Source organism: Trachypithecus francoisi, unplaced genomic scaffold (genome assembly GCF_009764315.1).
Source record: "Trachypithecus francoisi isolate TF-2019V2 unplaced genomic scaffold, Tfra_2.0 Lachesis_group7, whole genome shotgun sequence".
In the NCBI taxonomy this organism is placed as follows: domain Eukaryota; kingdom Metazoa; phylum Chordata; class Mammalia; order Primates; family Cercopithecidae; genus Trachypithecus; species Trachypithecus francoisi.
In genome coordinates this window covers 51,323,726-51,343,774 of record NW_022681472.1, presented here as the reverse complement: position 1 = coordinate 51,343,774, position 20,049 = coordinate 51,323,726, and the positions used below count along the sequence as shown (strand labels likewise).

At 40.2% G+C, this 20,049-nt stretch overlaps 1 long non-coding RNA gene across 3 annotated transcripts in view; it reads right to left on the bottom strand.

Annotated features, from left to right (window-relative positions):
• LOC117078740 overlaps positions 1–20,049 on the bottom strand; it is a 558,507-nt gene that overhangs the window by 297,005 nt on the left and 241,453 nt on the right. The window contains exon 3 of one of the 3 annotated variants that reach the window (XR_004435143.1): positions 10,565–10,612. The exons of the other annotated variants lie outside the window; for them this stretch is intronic. This is a non-coding gene — a long non-coding RNA (uncharacterized LOC117078740). The remainder of the gene's footprint in view (positions 1–10,564; positions 10,613–20,049) is intronic. 3 annotated transcript variants of the gene reach the window in all.

Sequence of the window (20,049 nt, the reverse complement as noted above, 5' to 3'; positions counted from 1 at the left end):
CCTTAATGACCCAGGACTCAATTCCAGAGCCGGTGCCACACCAGGATGACAATGTCCAGTGTGCATGATTGATATGTCTCCTTTCCAAAATGCCTGACAGTCACATACAGAAGCATGATTCCTTCAACACGGTGGAGAAAGTAACTTCTGCAGAAGACTCAGTCTCCTAACACTCAAGTCATGTGAGGAAAGGGCATAAGGAAGGATCTAAGTCTAATGATGCCCCCATTTCACAGACCTGCTATAACCAGATGGCCTAACTCTCATTCTGATTATTTGCAAGTAATTGCCAGTATTAAGTACTTACTATGTGTTAAATGTAGTTCTAAATATTAGACTTGCATTAACCCACTTCATCTTCACACTTTTAGTTGTTACAGAGAAGAGCAACAGACAAGGAGGAAGGTGGTATCGAGTAACTGCTTTATCTGCCATGATACCTTGATCTTCTTTCTCCTTTCCTGCCATGTCTTCATGGAAGTCAAAGAAAAGGTCGGGGATAGGCATGATCTCTAAAGGGCAAGATAAGAAAAGAAATGGGAGGACAAAGACATGCAGGTACACAGGCACCTTCCAAAAATTAGAATCAGAATGAACACTGGCAGCAGCACGCAAAGGTTGGAGAAGCAAGTGCATCTAACTGGTACACTGGGAATATTTTCTGTAGAGGATGTAAAAACAGTAATAAAACTGACTAAAAAGTCGATCTGCTTTTTATTATCACCATGTGCTGGCAATTCTAAACAATGTCAATGAGAAGCTACTGTTTCCTAAAAAAAAAAAAATCCTTAGTTGGTCTAAGTTCTAAACAATTATTACAATTTCCATTTAATTTTAACACTAATACACAAGCCTCAAATTAGCACATTTTCATTTGTTATTTAATATTATCTTATGCACGAAGGTTAATTCAGAAAACTCCCTAGTTATACAGCCAACCCTCAACACATGCAGACTCAGTGACACACATTTGTTTGGAGAGTGGGTTGGGCATAGTTCAGAAGCTAATTTTGGGTACAATTCAGCTCTCCAGCCCTGTAGTTCTACATATTCCTGTATTTATTCAGTAGATTCAAAACAAACAATAATAGCACAGTGATTGTGAAGGCACAGAAATAGAGCTTGAAATACTTTGACATTCCGTGTGACTACTTAAAGTTCTTACTTTTATGGAACTGCAGGGAAAAGTAATTCATTCACTTCAGTATCACCTCCTTGTTGGAAAATTCTGCATAATGTAGGTATAACTATGAGAAAGCTTTTCCAGGCAAGATGATGCTGTGCCCATGGGAATGACAAATTTTGTGAAGTTAATGTCAACCTTTGAAGTACTATGCCATCTAAAAGAAAATGTGGCACAAAATGATCAGCTCAAGTTTTATTCTTTCCTTTATATAATTATTTTTATTTTCCAAGTAATCCTTTTTTATTTCTGTTGTGAAGCTTTGGATGAGTAGTACCCAAATCTTATCTTGAATTGTAACTCCCACAGTTTCCACATGTCATGGGAGGAACCTGATGGGTGGTGATTAAATTATGGGGGTTGGTCTCTCCTGCACTGTTCTCATGATAGTGAATAAGTCTCACAAGATCTGATGGTTTTAAAAATGGAAGTTTCCCTGCACAAGCTCTCTTTTTGCCTGCTGCCATCCTTGTAAGACATGACTTGCTCCTCCTTGCCTTCCACCATGATTGTGAGGCCTCCCCAGCCATGTGGAACTGTAAGTTCATTAAACCTCTTTTTCTTCCCAGTCTCAGGTATGTCTTTATCAGCAGTGTGAAAATGGACTAGTGCAGTAAATTGGTACCAGAAGAGTGGGGTGCTGCTTAAAAGATACCCAAAAATGTGGAAGCAACTTTGGAACCCGGTTACAGGCAGAGGGTGGAACAGTTTGGAGGGCTCAGAAAAAGACAGGAAAATGTGGGAAAGTTTGAAACTTCCTAGAGACTTGTTGAATGGCTTTGCCCAAAATGCTGATAGTGATATGGACAATAAGGTCCAGGCTAAGGTAGTCTCAGATGGAGATGAGGAACTTGTTGGGAACTGGAGCAAAGGTGACTCCTGTTATATTTTAGCAAAGAGACTGGTGGCATTTTGCCCCTGCCCTAGAGATTTGTAGAACTTTGAGCTTGAGAGAGATGATGTAGGGTATTTGACAGAAGAAATTTCTAAGCAGCAAAGCATTCAAGAGGTGAGTTGGGTGCTGTTAAAAGCATTCAGTTTTATAGGGGAAGCTGAGCATAAAAGTTTAGAAAATTCAGAGCCTGATAATGTAATAGAAAACAAAATCCCACTTTCTGAGGAGAAATTCAAGCCAGCTGCAGAAATTTGCATAAGTAACAAGGAGCCAAATGTTAATCCCCAAGACAATGGGGAAAATGTCTCCAGTATGTGTCAGAGGCAATGGAAGCCCCTCCCATCACAGGCCAGAGGCCTAGGAGTAAAAGAATGGTTTCACGGGCCAGACCCAGGGTCACCATCTGTGTGCAGCCTAGATACTTGGTGCCCTGTGTCCCAGCTACTCCAGCCATGGCTAAAAGGGGCCAACATAGAGCTGGGGCCATGGCTTCAGAGGGTGCAAGTCCCAGACCTTGGCAGTTTCCATGTGGTGTTGAACCTGCAAGTGCAAAGAAGTGAAGAATTGAGGTTTTCGGAACCTCTGCCTAGATTTCACAGGATGTATGGAAATGTCTGGATGTCCAGGTAGAAGTTTGCTGCAGGGGCAAGACTCTCATGGAGAACCTCTGCTAGGGCAGTGCAGAAGGGAAATGTGGGGCTGGAGCCCCCATACAGAGTCCCTACTGGGGCACCACCTAGTGGAGCTGTGAGAAGAGGACCATCAGACTCCAGAATGCTAGATCCACTGACATCTTGCACCATGCAACTGGAAAAGCTGCAAACACTCAACACCAGCCCATGAAAGCAGCCAGGAGGGAAGCTGTACCCTGCAAAGCCACAGGGATGGAGCTGCCCAAGACCATGGGAATCCACCTCTTGCATCGCCATGACCTGGATGTGACACATGGAGTCAAAGGAGATCATTTTGGAGCTTTAAGATTTGACTGCCCCGGCCGGGCGCGGTGGCTCAAGCCTGTAATCCCAGCACTTTGGGAGGCCGAGACGGGTGGATCACGAGGTCAGGAGATCGAGACCATCCTGGCTAACATGGTGAAACCCCGTCTCTACTAAAAATACAAAAACTAGCCGGGCGAGGTGGCAGGCGCCTGTAGTCCCAGCTACTAGGGAGGCTGAGGCAGGAGAATGGTGTAAACCCAGGAGGCGGAGCTTGCAGTGAGCTGAGATCCGGCCACTGCACTCCAGTCCGGGCGACAGAGCGAGACTCCGCCTCAAAAAAAAAAAAAAAAAAAGATTTGACTGCCCCACTGGATTTTGGACTTGCATGGGGCCTGCAGCCCCTTTTGCTTTTTGCCAATTTCTGCCATTTGCAACAGCTGTATTTACCCAATACCTGTACCCCATTGTATCTAGGAAGTAACTAGCTTGCTTTTGATTTTACAGGTTCATAGGCAGAAGGGACTTTCCTTGTCTCAGATAAGACTTTGGACTGTGGACTTTTGAGTTAATGCTCAAATGAGTTAAGACTTTGGGAGACTGTTGGGAAGGCATGATTGGTTTTGAAATGTGAGGACATGAGATTTGGAAGGGGCCAAGGATGGAATGATATGGTTTGTGAATGATATGTGTGCCCACCCAAATCTCATCTTGACTTGTAACTCCCATAATTCTCACATGTCATGGGAGGAACCTGGTGGGAGGTGATTGAATTATGGGGTTGGGTCTTTCCTGCACTGTTCTTGTAATAGTAAGTCTAACAAGATCTGATGGTTTTAAAAATGAGAGTTTCCCTGCACAAGCTCTCTTTTCACCTGCTGTTATCATATAAGATGTGACTTGCTCCTCCTTGCCTTCTGCCATGATTGTGAGGCCTCCTCAGCCACATGAAACTGTGAGTCCAATTAAATCTCTTTCTTTTGTAAATTGCCAAGTTTTGGGTATGTCTTTATCAGCAGCATGAAAATGAACTAATACAATGAGATTAATCAGACACAAAAATGTTTGCAAACAACGAGAATTCACCTTGAACAATGTATAGCAAGACAGCAAGTTTTGAAACTGATCCTTTAGATAAACTCGCAGAGATAGTAGGGAAGGCCATTTACTATGCAACATTAAAACATAAGGAAATGAATTTCCTTACATTTCCTAGAAAAAAAGAATCAAACTTTGAAGGATGCCAGAAGAAACCACAAAAGATGCTGGTCTTACATTGCCAAAAGCAATTACAAGGCAATACGTGAATCCCTTAAATGTTTTCTCCAAGACCTGGGCACTAGTTCTAAAATCATGGACCAAAAAATGTCAATATTCTGCATCATTCAGCCATTTTTTAAATGATATTTTGCTTAAGAATTAAAACTTTGGAAATTCTTACCATAAATAATAGAGATTTCTAATGAATTTTCTAGTGAAAGTAATTTAATGGAAATGTTTCTACTGAGAGATATCTGAAAGACACTAGAAATGTGCCTTAAAAAAAGACATGACCAGTATTGCAATTTCTGGAATATTATGATTAGGATCTTTATGACTCTCTATCAAATTTGGTTATGTATGAGACTTTTCCTATTTATATATTTGTTGCCGTACATAAAAAAAATTGAAATTAATAGAAAGTTTTCTATCAGCTATGAGTGAAGTTGATGAATCTGGCTGTACTGCCTATTGAACATGAATATTCAAAGAAGATAAATTTGTCATTGACAAATTTGCAGAAGGCTCAATAACAAACTGTAATATTATTATTCATTACTGTTTCTGATATAAGGATTTTTCCCTTTTCTCAAAAAAACACATTAATATAAGTTAAAAGTTTTAATTTATTACTTTTTCCTTTTTGTACTATAATATTTATATTTTTATTGGCATGATTATATACACAAACATCAACAAAATAAATTTTCACTTTTTTTGTCCTGGCCATTATTATTATTCAGTTCATTAGCCAGTTCAGTATAAAGGGGGAAGATGTTTTACAAAAACAATCCCCCATTGGTGCTTAAGATACTGTACACATCACTGGAGCCAAACATAAAAACAAGTGGAGAAAAATGGAGGTGAACTATGGGTAGCCCGTTATCTCACCGTCCTTCTTTATTATCTAATGTCTGGTAAATTATACACTTCTCTTAACTCCTAACATATCTGTCGCATTGCTGCCAGATTCATCATTCAATCCTCAAAGCCCAATACATAATTTCTAGATGGAGGAGCTTACAAGTACCTATCTTCTTAGACGGGGAGTCAGAGGCCTTGTCTAAGGCTGAGTTTGCTTAGCAAAGGCAGGGTTGTACTTGCATCTTCATCCATTTTGTGCTGCTCTAACAGAATACCTGAGACTGGATAAGTTATAAAAAAACAAAGATTTATTTCTTACAGTTATGGAGGCTGTGAAGTTCAAAGTCAAGGGCTTTGCATCTGGCAAGGGCCTTCTTCCTGTGTCATCTCATGGCAGAAGGCAGAAGGCCAAAAGAGCATGCACAAAAGCAAGAGAGGACCAAACTCGCTTTTCTTAACAACCTACTGTCTGGATGACAAACCTCTCCCACAATAATGACATTTATTCATTCATGAGGGCAGAGGCCTCATGGCCTGTTCACTTCTTAATGGTTCTACTTCTTAACATCGTCGCAATGGCAATTAAATTTCAACATGAGTTTTAGAAGGGATATTCAACCCACAGCAACTTGTATGTTTATTTGGAGACACTGGGGGTGGGGAGAGTTAAATGAAGGACAGGAGGGGTCAATAGCCACCCAAACACACAAGCCACCCATTCCTGACTACCACTAAGTAACAACACTGTGGTGATGTACTAGCTCCACAGGACTGGAGATCAGGGAAACCCAGGTTACATCCAGTGATGTCAGCTGGTCATATGATCCTAGGCAAGTTTCTACTCTCAGTTTCCTCATCTGAAAAATGAGGGGGTTGGCGTAGATGATCTCTAAAGCCCCTTCCAACCATAACATTCAATGGCTATGACTCACTGGCAATGGCAGTTTCAACTATGGATGGCCCTAGATTTGTGCCAAATTTATACTGCATCAAAGTGAAGAGACAAACAGCCACTGAGCCAGGGACTATGAGTTAATTGCCAAGTCACATTTGGATAAATGAGAAAGTATCATATTCCTGTTTAAGGCACCAGGTGTTTTACATAGCGTGTGTTGTTCTTCCATAAACGCTGGCTTCTTAGATCATGATTATGTTCATAAGTCCTTCTGTAAACCTGTGTCACTATCAATAGAGACAAACACTGATGTCTTATCTTTCTGTGCAGCCTAGAATTCCTCTCATCCCATTGGACAAAAATTAGGTATAAATAATTTTTTGAAATTGCTACATATCAATCTGGTTTACACAACAAATATTCCCATATGGATAGGAGCCAGGGTTCTGGTATTTGGAGGACAGACAAGATCTTGGAGTGGTCTTTTAAATCAAAACCCAAATGTGGGGTGAGCTCATTCACTGGAACTTCATTAAGAAGAATTCATTTCACTTCCCTGGCATAAATTAAGCTGTAGTGAGCTCGTGAAAGATTCCACCACCTCTCACTGAAATAGTAAATTGAGCTCGGCAATGGGGGTCAAAGAGAGACCTAGGCCCCCTGGAGAATGTGAAGAGAGAGAAACACAGATGGTGAGGTGCACTGGCCTCGGCTTAAAGCAAGGGGAAGCAAAGAAATGGTGGCAGTGAGACGTCAGGACTGCAGCCTTCAATGAGAGAAAAACTGGGAGAATCCCTGGATCCTGCCGAGGTTGCAGGCAGGGAAGAGGGGGATGGAGAGAATTGTCTGCAGGAGATGGGGTGGGACTCCCATCACAGCCCTCTTCTCAGACTAAAGGTCCCACACCAGGGCAAACAGCTGCCCACTGAGGGCCCCTCTGTTGCTGGTGAGTGTGGGCTGCCATCTGCGGCCTCAAGCCAAGAAAGAGCCTTCATTACCAGCTCATTGTCTCAGTGCACTCTACAAATGTGGATGCTCACAGACTTCCTCCTCAGACCCCTGCACCCCTCAGAAACCGCATTCCCTCAGAGCACTTCACTCACTCCCACATCTGCAGTGACCATCTGTGAACTGCCATGTCCTCGCACCTGCTCCTCAGCCCAGCCCATTCTCCTGTGTGCTACACCCCAAGACCCAACAGCTTATTGAGTTTCTCTATTTAGACATCCCTTAAACACCCCAAACTCCTATTCAAATCCAAACTTCATACCTCCATTCTCACATGCCCTCTCAGTAAGTGCCACCAACAGCCCCTAACTCACCTGGGTCAGTAACCTGAAAGTCAACTTCAATTTCCCTTGCAACTTCTATTCAATCAGTCACAAAGTCATATCATTTTCTTTACACTCACAAATCAATTTTCCCTCTCACTTCCCACTGCCACTGACTTAACTCAGTCCCTCACCATTCACTTCCTGGAATAGTGCCCTCCTACAAACTCCTAACAGTTGCCCTGCTAATTGTGTTCCTTTTCATCAATCCTCCATGTGCTTGCAGAATGGACGTTCAGAAATGGAAATACAATCTGTTACTCCTTTGCTGAAAACCCTTTGGCAACTCAATAAACAAAGTTGAAAGGCAAATGATAAAATGGGAGGAAAAATATGCAGTACCTGTATGAGTACATATGCCTAATGTATACAGAGTGCCCATACACTGGAGAGAAGATTAACAATTTGACAGAAAAATGGACAAAGGTGATTCATTTACAAGGAAATGAAATACTTAATAAACATATGGAAATATTCTTGAGGTCTAGTTGTCTGGTAATCACAAATTTTAAAGAACAATAGTTATATTTTTCACCTATAAGACTGGCAAAAAGTAAGGAGATTGTGAACATCAAAGAATGAAAAAGACTGCAGACTTCTGCATGTTTATCTATTGCCACAACCTGCTTGAAGAGTTGTCTGCCAGTATATATTAACATTTAAAAAAGAATGAACCTTTAGGGCCAGCTGTCCCTCCTAGAACCCCATCCAATGAAGAAAAGCACCAATACGAGTATCAGTCTAAGGATGCTCACTGCAGCACTGTCTGTCACAGCAGAAGAGTGAGAACAGCTGGAGTAATCATCAATAGAGGGAGAGTTAAATATAGTACATCTTTATTATGGAATAATATTATGCAGCAATTTAAAAGAATGAACTAGTTCTAAATGTATTATCATGGAAAGAATCCAAGAGATAGATAATACACACCCTAGAAAGAGACCTGCTTTTAGACATGGAATCAATCCAAATGCCCATCAATGATAGAATAGATAAAGAAAATGCAGCACATATACACCATGGAATACTATGCAGCCATAAAAAGGAATAAGCTCATGTCCTTTGCAGGTACATGGATGAAACTGGAAGCCATTATCCTCAGCAAACTAACTAACACAGTAACAGAAAACCAAACACTACATGTTCTTACTCATAAGTGGGAACTGAACAATAAGACCACACAGGCACAGGGAGGGGAACAGCGCACACTGGGGCCTGTGGTGGGCAGGAGGCAGGGAGGGCATCAGGACAAATGGCTAATGCATGCAGGGCTTAATAACTAGCTGATGGGTTGATAGGTGCAGCAAACCACCATGGCACATGTGTACGTACGTAACAAACGTGCACACCCTGCACATGTATCCTGGAACTTAAAATAAAAAAATCTTTTTAAAGTGACCTGCTTTTAAAAAAAACTTAAAAATAGTATTACTATGAATAATATTATTGTTAAAACTTAACAATATTAAAAACAGGTCACTTTCTAAGGTGTGTATTTTCTATCTCTTTCCAACCAGAATACAAACTCATTGAGGACAGAGACATATCCACCTTGTTTACCACTGTGTTGCCAGCATCACACAGGGCTTAGCACTCTAAAATATTTGTTGAATTAAGGCACCAAGTGTTTTAGATAGCATGTGTTTTTCTTCCATAAGTGTTGGCTTCATTATTGGCTTGAATTGACTCCAACTGAATTATTCATTAATAATTCAATACTTCTGTAATTTTAAAAGAAAATAAGAAGTGAAACTCCTTCACAATAGCAAAGACTTAGAACCAACCCAAATGCCCATCAATGATAGACTGCATAAAGAAAATGTAGCACATATACACCATGGAATACTACGCAGCCATAAAAAGATGAGTTCATGTCCTTTGCAGGGACATGGATGAAGCTGGAAACCATCATTCTCAGGAAATTAACACAAGAACAGAAAACCAAACACTGCATGTTCTTACTAATAAGTGGGAGTTGAACAATGAGAACACATGGACACAAGGAGGAGAACATCACACACCGGGGCCTGTTGGCGGGTAAGGGTCTAGGGGAGGGATAGAATTAGGAGAAATATGTAATGTAGATGGTGGTTGATGGGTACAGCAAACCACCATGGCACATGTATACCTATGTAACAAACCTGCATGTTCTGCACAGGTACCCCAGAGCTTAAAGTTTAATAAAAATAAAAATTAAAAAAGTGAAACCCCTATAATGGTCTTCACAGTTGCTGAACCAAAATACGGAGCACATTTATTCACCATCTGGTCCCTGCCTTCCCCTGAACCTCGTCTCCCAGCTCCCCACACCAGGGCCCCCATCCTTCCCTAGGAGCTCTTCTCTTCAGGGCTGAGATTCCTTGAGGGCAGGAACCGTGTCTTACTGGGTGTTGGATCCCCATGCCTTGTCCAGGGCCCAGTGTGTTGTAGTTCCTTGGAGAATGTTTGCTAAATGGTTGCCTCCGTTGCAGATGGAGAAAAAAAATGAATGTGATCGCCCAGACCTGAAGTATGGGATCCCCTTTTACAAGTGGCAACAGCTAGAGCTGCCTTGCCCATTATAAGCTCTGGGACCTTGGGAAAATCACTTATAAAGTGATTTGACCTCAACATTAACCCCTTTACAGAGTTATCATAAAGACAAAAGGAGATAGCAGGTGTGACTGGGTAGTGTACACTTTAAGATCTACACATGTACTGTTAGTCTACTATCTTTATATTATAATGATAGACTTAATGTCACATTTCTTAATATTTCTCTAAATCAAATTTAACCTGCTCCAGATGCCAATGAGTTGGCAAGAAATTTCATTTTAGTTATTACCAATGTCCTCTTCCGCTAAGGGACATCGTTCAAAGGTGCTGTGGGACTTTCCCTGGTCCTAACATGCGAAGACTGCAAACAAGCTTAGGGTTCAAAGCCTGGTGGCTTCATAAAGACAGGAGGCACTGTGCTTACATGTCATGCTAGGACACATGCTTTTGCCTTGGCGGGCTGCTCTGGCATCTGGAGGTCAAGTGGCCCAGCGGACCTTCCTTTCTGGGGTTCCCAGCAACAACTGTGAGGAACCCCAATGCTGTTCATTGCTCAAGAACCTACAGTCTCACACCCATTTCCAGTTCTGGAAATACTTCCTACTTTCCCAAGTTGTCCACGTCCAACTCCACCCTCCAAGCCATTTCTTTCCTCTTGGAACAAACCTGGCATAATCCCTTCACAGAACGGTCTTCCAGCAACTTCTAAGGTACCTGAGGTAAGAGAACACAAAGGCCTAGTTACCTTCTTGAGGCCAAGATACAAATAAAGCACAAATTAATGACCCTATAAGTTAGTCAGACACTTTGTTTTTAAAACAATAACTAGACTAGAGGAATAATAGGAAACTTAATACAATTCAGTTAACCACAAATCCTGGGAAAGCTTTCAGTTTAATGACTCCCAAAGCTATAGTTTAGGAATTTGAAAGGAACCCTCAAAAGGGCTTACCTAGTTCAAAGCACAAAGTTGAGGTTGAGCATCCATAATCCAAAAGTTCAAAATCTGAAATGCTGTAAAACCCATAATTTTTTGAGTGCTGGCAAGACACTCAAAGGTCATGCTAAAAGGAAATGTTCTTTGGAACATTTTGGATTTTAGATTTCTGGATTTTGTAAGTATAATGCAAATATTCAAAATTTGAAAAAATCCAAAATCTGAAACACTTCTCATCCCAAGCATTTCAGAAAAGGGATACTCAGGTTGTACTGCCTTCCAACTTTCTTGCTACCATTATTATGAAGGGAAGAAAACGCTGCAAGCAATCTGACTAGATAATTCTGTTCTTAAATAGGATTTAAATCCACTGAAGAAATCTGTTGTCATCAGTGTTCCATTTTTCAGAGGGGAAAACTCTTTACCCCTCCCTTATATATTACACCTCAGCTTGTTGTGCCAGATATTCTTCTAGGAGACTCTGTGCTAGGTCTCTGCTGTCTGCGAGCTGTGGTAGCTTCATTAGTACGCTAAGACTCCTCAGGCAAGATGCTGGTATCATCAGTGGTGGAGCCCACTATTTAATGAGTGAGTTACCCAGCAGCTCACCTGCCATGGGGTCTCCTGCAGAGCCTTACTATCTGCTTTTGTGTACAGGGATCCCCTCAGTATGGGACATCATCGCTTTTCTGATTTGCCTGTAAGTGCAAGTCACTTCATTTCATGTCACATCTCCCCTGCAGATTCAGGGTGGAAGTTGGGGTACACAAGTGAGTCTGGATGTTCTAGAACAAGACCTTAACTGATGCACAGTAAAACCTCGGAGCAGCTCCCCTGCCCCACTGTGAAGTGTGTCCCACTGTCAAGTGTGCATGCTGCCACCAAAGCGTCCCAGCCATGTGACCTTGGCCAAGGTGCAAACCTGCCAGATACCTAATCTGCAAAACGAGAGAGTAACACCACACACCTTAAAGTGGCAGTTGGATCAAAAGACTGCTCAGTCAACTACATTATTAAGCACATCTAATGAGGCTTACGAAAACAGGTATCCTCTCATGAGATTCCTTCCAGCTCTAAAATCTCATATATTATTTCTTTGGCAGATTTGAGGGACTTGAGGATTTGTTTGAATGTTTTGAGTCTTAGTTTGCTCTTGGGTAAAACACAAACAATAATCCTTGCTTGAATCGTAAGATTATGGTAAGAAGATCAAACAAACTATGCAAACATATTTTAGGAAGAATAAAGTTTTGGCCAAATGTGAGATATCATTTTTAGTGATTAGATATCTTCTTTAAGAATTGGTAAACAGGCCAGGCGCAGTCACTCACACCTGTAATCCCAGCACTTTGGGAGGCCAAAGTGGGCAGATCACGAGGTCAGGAGTTCAAGACCAGCCTGGCCAGCATGGTGAAACCCTATCTCTACTAAAAAATACAAAAAATTAGCCAGGCATGGTGGCATGCACCTGTGGTCCTAGCTACTCAGGAGGCTGAGGCAGGAGAATTGCTTGAACCCAGCAGGCGGAAGTTGCAGTGAGCTGACATTGTGCCACTGCACTCCAGCCTGGGTGACAGAGCAAGACTCCATCTCAAAAAAAAAAAAAAAATTGTGAGCAAATGAAAGAGAATGAAATTAACCATAATTATTTTCATATAGCTGTATTGCAGTCTGTTTGTGCTGTTTGTGTCTTATTTACATAATTATTTCTTGGTCAAATGATTGTTATCCTGAATTATCAAACAAAACAGTTAAGTAACTTTAGACAGCCCCATTACCACACAATCTTAGTTAAAGCTGGAGATGGAAGAAATGCATTTAATTATTCCATTATTCCCCTGGACTATCGGATGGTCTAAGATTTTCATCTTGGCTAGGAAATCCTTATAATCTATATCTTCTTACATCAGTGTATACACTCTATCAGAATTACTTCCTCTAGTCTGAAATTTGGGTAAAAAAATCAGGTGACATTCAAATCTGGAATATATTAAATACCTTTGGGTTTGATTGAGTCGGATTTGTAAACAAATGACTTTCCTAAAAACATGAAGTCATATAAAATCTTTTACTATTAATGCCTTGTTCTCTTCTGACACCATAAATAAACCTCATTTCCCCTCAAGGATTAGTGAGAAAAGCACATTTTGAAAAATCTCTCTTTCGGCAAAGATATTAGGTAACTGCTACCCGCTGCCTTGTACTTGCTTCTCTTTAGTTCCTAATGAAGAAAGTAAACAATGTTTCAAGTCAAGCGTTTCTCAGACCTCTGCATTTTAAGCAGACTTCTACTATCTTGGCATTTCTACAAGGTCTGTTACATGATTTACAGTGAAACTGGCTATGGTGAGCAGCCTAATCTCTACCAATGCCACATAAAATCAGCCTTAAAACATTTGAACATTGTCTGCTATTCCTTCTGACCCACTCTTGGGTTTCCTTTCTAGCTTCCTATCATTTTTATTGAGCTACCCTTAGAGCATCCATTACACTAACCTGGTCATTCTGATTTCATTTTTTTTTTTTCCTCTTTCAATGCACATGTATGAACCTCCACTATGGGCAGCACTCTGTACAAGTTTCTGTGGGAAGATCTAGAAGGATCGGGACAGATCTGCCCCCAAGTGGCTTACAGTAGCACAGGGCAGAACCCACAGAAATCTTTTCTACAAAGCTGAAAGTAACAAAGATATCAACTGTAAATAGTGTTTGCAGCATGGAAGACTTCTTCAAAGAGGTAGCCTTTGGATTGAACAGTGAAAGGATCAGTAGGAACTGGACCTATAGGGGTGGAGGAGGGAATACTAAACAAAGGAAATGGTATGGAAAAAAGGCAGAGAGGTGAAAAAACTCCTCAACGTGTGCATAGCCTGAAGCAGTTGAGGTTGGCTAAAGCACTAGGCACCTAGAGGGAAGTCATACAGAAAAAGGTTGGAAAGGTAGTAACAGATCATGGGTATTTGTGGTTAGTACTGTGATCATGCTGTGTTATTAATCAACAGAGAAATCTGTTCTCTCCCCTGTTAAATGCTGGCTTAAGCCTCTATGCTGGGGGAGGGAAGACAGGAGAATGGAGGGGAGTATAAAGAGTAAACATCATGGTCCCTGCCCTCAAGGAATTTAATGGAAGAGAGAGATACACTGTGATCCTTAGAGCATAATGTGTTACCAAAAATATGGTCCCATTCTCCAATATGGGTCTCTGAACAATTATGAGAATACAATTTCTCCAAATACTAAAACCCACTCAATTATCTAAAATGAATTCATCTGTCTCCAATAGAGGAGCACCATATGACATTTCTTCTGTGTATTTTGTTAGCAAAATCCCATTTTCTCTCTCTCCTTCCTTCTTTTTCTTTCTCCTTTCTTTCTTTCTCTTTCCCATGCCTTTGGGTGCCAGACATATAACACACTGTGAAAAGCAAATTAGTAGGTGGAAAACAATAAAAATAGCAGGGGCTTTGGTGAACTAAAAACCCTATTTTAAGACTTATTTTTAAACTTCTCTTTTTGAGATAAGTATTGATTCAGATGCACTTATGAGAAAGAATACCAGGATCCTGTGCAGCCTTTACCCAGTTTCCCACAAAGGTGGCATCATGCAAAACTATAGTACAATATCACATCCAGAAAACTGACTTGGATAAAGTCAAGATACAGAACACTTCCATTGCTACAAGGATCCCTGGTGTTGCCATATTATAGTCACATCCACTTCCCTGCTTCCACTCACTCCTTAATTTATGGCAACCCTTAAATTGTTCTTCATTTCTATAACTGTATAATGTCACAAATGTTATATAAATAGAATCACAGTATGTAAACTTTTAGGACTGGTTCTTTTTCACTGGACGTTATTCCCTGGAGGTTCAGCCAGGTTGTTGCATCTATTGATATTTTGTTTCTTTTTATTGCTGAGTAGTATTTGATGGTATGGACGGACCACAATTTGTTTAATCATTCACTCATTTAAAGACATCTGGATTTTTTCAAAATTCTGGCTGTTATGAATAAAGCTGCTGTGAATATTTGTATACATGTTTGTAAGAACATAAATTTTCATTTCTCTGGAATAAATGCCCTTTTTCTGGAATGCCACTGCTGTGTCATATAGGAAAGAAAACCCAGACCTTCCTAACATCAATCCTATGCTCTTTTCCTCTTTGTTACCCTTTTTCTTCCCACCCAAGATGACTGGACTCTCTTTGATGTTATTGTAAGCACTTTAGCTTATTCACTAAGCATTTCCTGAACACCTACTACATTTCATGTATCCTGGCTGGCTTGAGAGAGTAAAATAAGTCATGTCTCTATTGTATCTTTGAAGAACTCACTCTGTATCTGGTGGTAGTCAGAAAGGCAGATAGAAAAATCTCTCCAGGCCGGGCGCGGTGGCTCAAGCCTGTAATCCCAGCACTTTGGGAGGCCGAGACGGGCGGATCACGAGGTCAGAAGATCGAGACCATCCTGGCTAACATGGTGAAACCCCGTCTCTACTAAAAATACCAAAAACTAGCCGGCGACGTGGCGGGCGCCTGTAGTCCCAGCTACTCGGGAGGCTGAGGCAGGAGAATGGCGTGAACCGGGAGGCGGAGCTTGCAGTGAGCTGAGATCCGGCCACTGCACTCCAGCCTGGGCGGCAGAGCGAGACTCCGTCTCAAAAAAAAAAAAAAAGAAAAAGAAAAATCTCTCCAAAGAACTGATAATAATATAGGTACATGGTAAGATTTTTAAGAAACTTTCAATCCCGTTTTCTGGAGTGGCTCTACCATTTTACATTCCCACAAGCAATGTATGAGTGATTCAGTTTCTCTGTATTTTTTCCAGCATTTGATGTTCTATCATTTTTATTTTAGCTATTCTGATGGGTACATAGTAAGATCTTATTGTCATTTGAATTCGCATTTCCATAATAGCTGATGATGTTAAGCACCCTTCCATGTGCTGCTTTATCATCTGTATACCCTCTTTGGAGAAATGTCTATTTATGCCTTTTGATCATTTTCTCATTGGGTTATTTGGAGTTTTGTTTTGTCTTTACCATTGATTTTTGAGATTTTTAAAATATATTCTAGATACTAGTTATTTGTCAGAAAGGTAGTTTGCAAATATTTTCAGCCAATTTTTAGCTTGTGTTTTTATCAGAGTTTTCCACAGAGCGTAAATTTTTAATTTTGATGAACTGCCATTTATCCATTTTATCTTTCAGGAATTGTGCTTTTGGTGTCAAGTCCAAGAACCTTTCAACTACCTCTAGTTCTTGGAGATATTCTCCTTTATCTTTTCTAAAAGTGTTATAGGTTTATATTTTACATTTAAGTCCATTTGAGTTCATTTCTGTATAAGGTATGAGACAGGGTGAGATTCTGGGTTTCTTGTTTTGTTTCATTTTGGTTTTTGCCTGTGGATGCCTACTTGCTCCAGCACCATTTGTTGATAAGGCTCTTTTCTTCATTGAATTGTTTTTGCACCTTTGTCAATAGTTAGTTGGGAATATTCACGTGGGTCTATTTCTGGGGTTTCTATTCTATTCCAGTGATCTATGACCTAGCCTCTGCTAATACTGCACTGTCTTGATTGCTGTAACTATACAATAAACCTTGAAATTGGGTGGACTGAGTTCTCCCACTATATTTATCTTTTCAAAATTGTTTTAGCTATTCTAGTCCCTTTGCCTTTCTGTATAAATTCAAGGACAATTTTTTCTACATCTATAAAAAAATCTTGCTGGGATTATGAAATGCATTAAAGCTGCAGGTCAATTTGGGGAAAATTGATGTCTTTACTAGGGAAGGTATTCCAGTCCATGAACAAGGACTATCTCTCCACCTATAGAATAATGTCTATTCTTTGATTGCTTTCATCAGAGTTTTATACTTTGCAGCCTTTAAATCCTGTTCATGTTTTGTTAGATATACACGAAAGTGTTTTTTAGCAATTGTAAAAGGTACTATACTTTCGATTTTAGTATCCACATGTTAATTGGTACTATATTAAAATATTTATTATACTTTAAGTTCTGGGATGCATGTGCAGAACGTGCAGGTTTGTTACATAGGAATACACGTGCCATGGTCATTTGCTTCACTCATCAACCCATCACCTACATTAGGTATTTCTCCTAATGCTACCCCCTGACAGGTCCCAGTGTGTGATGCTCCCCTCCCTGCGTCCATGTGTTCTCATTGTTCAACTCTCAATGATGAGTGAGAACATGAGGTGTTTGGTTTCCTGTTCCTGGGTTAGTTTGCTGAAAATGGTTTCCAGCTTCATCCATGTCCCTGCAAAGGACATGAACTCATTCTTTTTTGTGGCTGCAGAGTACTCCATGGTATATATGTGCCACATTTTCTTTATCCAGTCTATCATTGATGGGCACTTGGGTTGGTTCCAAGTCTTTGCTATTGTGAACAGTGCTGCAGTAAACATATATGTGCATGTGTCTTTATATTAGAACAATTTATAATCCTTTAGGTATATACCCAGTAATGGGATTGCTGGGTCAAATGGTATTTCTGCTTCTAGATCCTTAAGGAATCACCACAGTCTTCCACAATGGTTGAACTAATTTACACTCCCAACAATATAAAAGTGCTCCTATTTCTCCACATTCTCTCCAGCATCTGTTGTTTCCTGACTTTTTAATGATCGCCATGCTAACTGGCGTGAGATGGTATCTCATTGTGATTTTGATTTGCATTTCTCTAATGACCAGTGATAATGAGCTTTTTTTCATATGTTTGTTGGACACATAAATGTCTTCTGTATCCTATAACCTTGCTAAACTTAGTTCTAGTTTTTTGGTAGACCTTCCTTTGGATTCCTCATAAACAATCACATCTGAAAGTAGGTAGAGCATTATTTCTTCTTTTCCAATCTGTGTGCCTTTTAATTCTTTTTCTCACTTTATTGTACCAGCCAGAACTTGCAGCACTCTGTTGAGTAAGAGTGACAGGGAATCCTTGCCTCATTCCTGATCTGAGGGGAAAAGTATTCAGTCTTCTACCACTAAGTACGATGTCAGCTGAAGATTTTTATACATGCTTTTATCAAGTAAAGTTTCCCTCGCTTCATATTTTTCTGAATATTCTTATCATGAATAGATCTTTTGATGTTTGTACATTGTACATGCCAAACCAAATCTATCTGTGTCTTATTTTTGGTCTCCAGACTAGTAGCTTAGAACCTTGCAATCAGTTTGTCCACATCTTGATGATTCCCAACCATTCAAAAGCAAGAGGAAAAGACGACGTGAACAAAGCTATTGACTGCAGAGAAGGCCAAGGTTATTTTCATTATCCTTCCTAAACCACCATGTGGTTTTGTCCTCCATGTTTGAGAGTTTCACCCAGTTCAAAGTACCTTTTATTTTCAAATAGCAGCATCTCCTCTTCTAAGAAAGTCATTCTCTCCACGACTTCCCTTCAAAGACACAGACTTACTCATTAGTTTAGTTTTATATAAGGGATCAAGGAGAAAGTAAATATCCGTGATCATCTCTCAACGTTGGGTTTAGCCATCACTTAAGTGAGCCCAGCCATACAAAATTCAATCTTTCCCATTACAGCATGTAATTATAATAAAGTCTTTCTGAACTACACTTTGACCTCTGTATTCTGAAGTGAGCAATCTTTGTCAATTTGTCCTAACTGCTTTCAAAAAAACGTTATATCCTAAGTGGTACAGATTGAGTAATTCTTCTGATCTCACAGAGCCATAGGCCTTCTTAATGCCATGTCCATTTCAGTTCGATTAACTCTGAATGAAGGAGAGTTGTGCTTTGGATACTTGGCAATGTAACCATAAACAGAAGACTAATCTTTCAATAATACAAGTTTAAGAAAACAAGAGGTGACTGGAACTCTGTCGTAATGAAATTACCCATGCATGGCAGTTTCAGGAAGGGTTTTTTTTTCTTCTAGGAGCGTCAGGAGAGCCACACTGCCTCTACCCAATGAAAGTAATTGAGTGAATGATTTCACTTGTTTCTTCTTTGGCCTGAATTAGGTCGTTGCCATCTGTGGACTGTACTAAATACCACAGGGGAAGAAGGCTGTTTTCTCATGTCATTTATGTAATGGCTGTGTTGTCACTTGCCACCTTTGAGCAAAATCAATATGTAGCCGGAGTTCAGCCAGGTTTCCTACAGCTGAAATAAAGTAGGGAATTGGGGCAATTGTTCAGTTAAAATGAGCCATTTTAAAAAGCAACACTTGCCTTCAAATTACTCAAATGCTTCAGGGAACATTTCTAATTGTTCTGGCTTCACACTTTGTTTCAGCTATTGATGTCTGGCCGCAAGCACATGCAAGTGGGTGAGGAATTTTTAGGGAGATACATTCTCTTCAAATATTGGAAGGGTAGTCAGGAATAAGGATTGGACTTTTCTGCATGAAACTGAAGAACTAGGAGGACACTGGGTAGGATCTATTGAGGCAAGTTTAAGCTCAGTTGAAAGAGAAGCTCCAATTTTCTGATGATAAGATGGACTTCCCTGGGAAGTATTGAAGTGTCTGTAGCTGGAAGTGTTCAAGAGAAGGATTTGATCAGTGTTTCTCAAACTATGGCTCACAACTCACTAAAGGGTTATCAAGTGAATTTAGTGGATTGTAACCAGTAGTTTTAAAAGTGAGAATGGAATGAAATTAAATAGAAAAGAATAAAAGGTATCAGAGAGCATTACAATAGATATCAATATTGTTTTGTGACCTTTCTTGTGTGTGTGTGTGTGTGTGTGTGTGTGTGTGTTTACTAGGTTACAATGCAAAATGCATTTTTAGCATAGGCTACAGTCTAAAAAGTTTTTCTAACTAGATTATATATCTAGTTGAGGCAAAACACAAGTATTGAGTGGGACTGATTGAACTAAATGACTATTAAGACCCAGCTCAAAAAGGCAAACAATCATAATGTTAAAAGAATCACAAACTCCATAAGCTAAAATGAAATCAGTTTGCCAAAAATATGGAACTATTCTCAATCCTGAGACTGGAAAAAATTTTTCCCGGGGCTCCCTAGAGAGAAAACGCTGTATAAAGTAACTTTTAAATACCTTCTTACAATGTACACAATGACAAGTGTCATAGGGATGTTTTAATGATATCCCAGTATATAAGCTCATGGCATCACACGAAAGCAAAGGTCAAAACTCAAGTCTACGGAAAGCCAAGATTGATGCAGACCAGGACAAGTCTTTCCATTGATCTGGTCT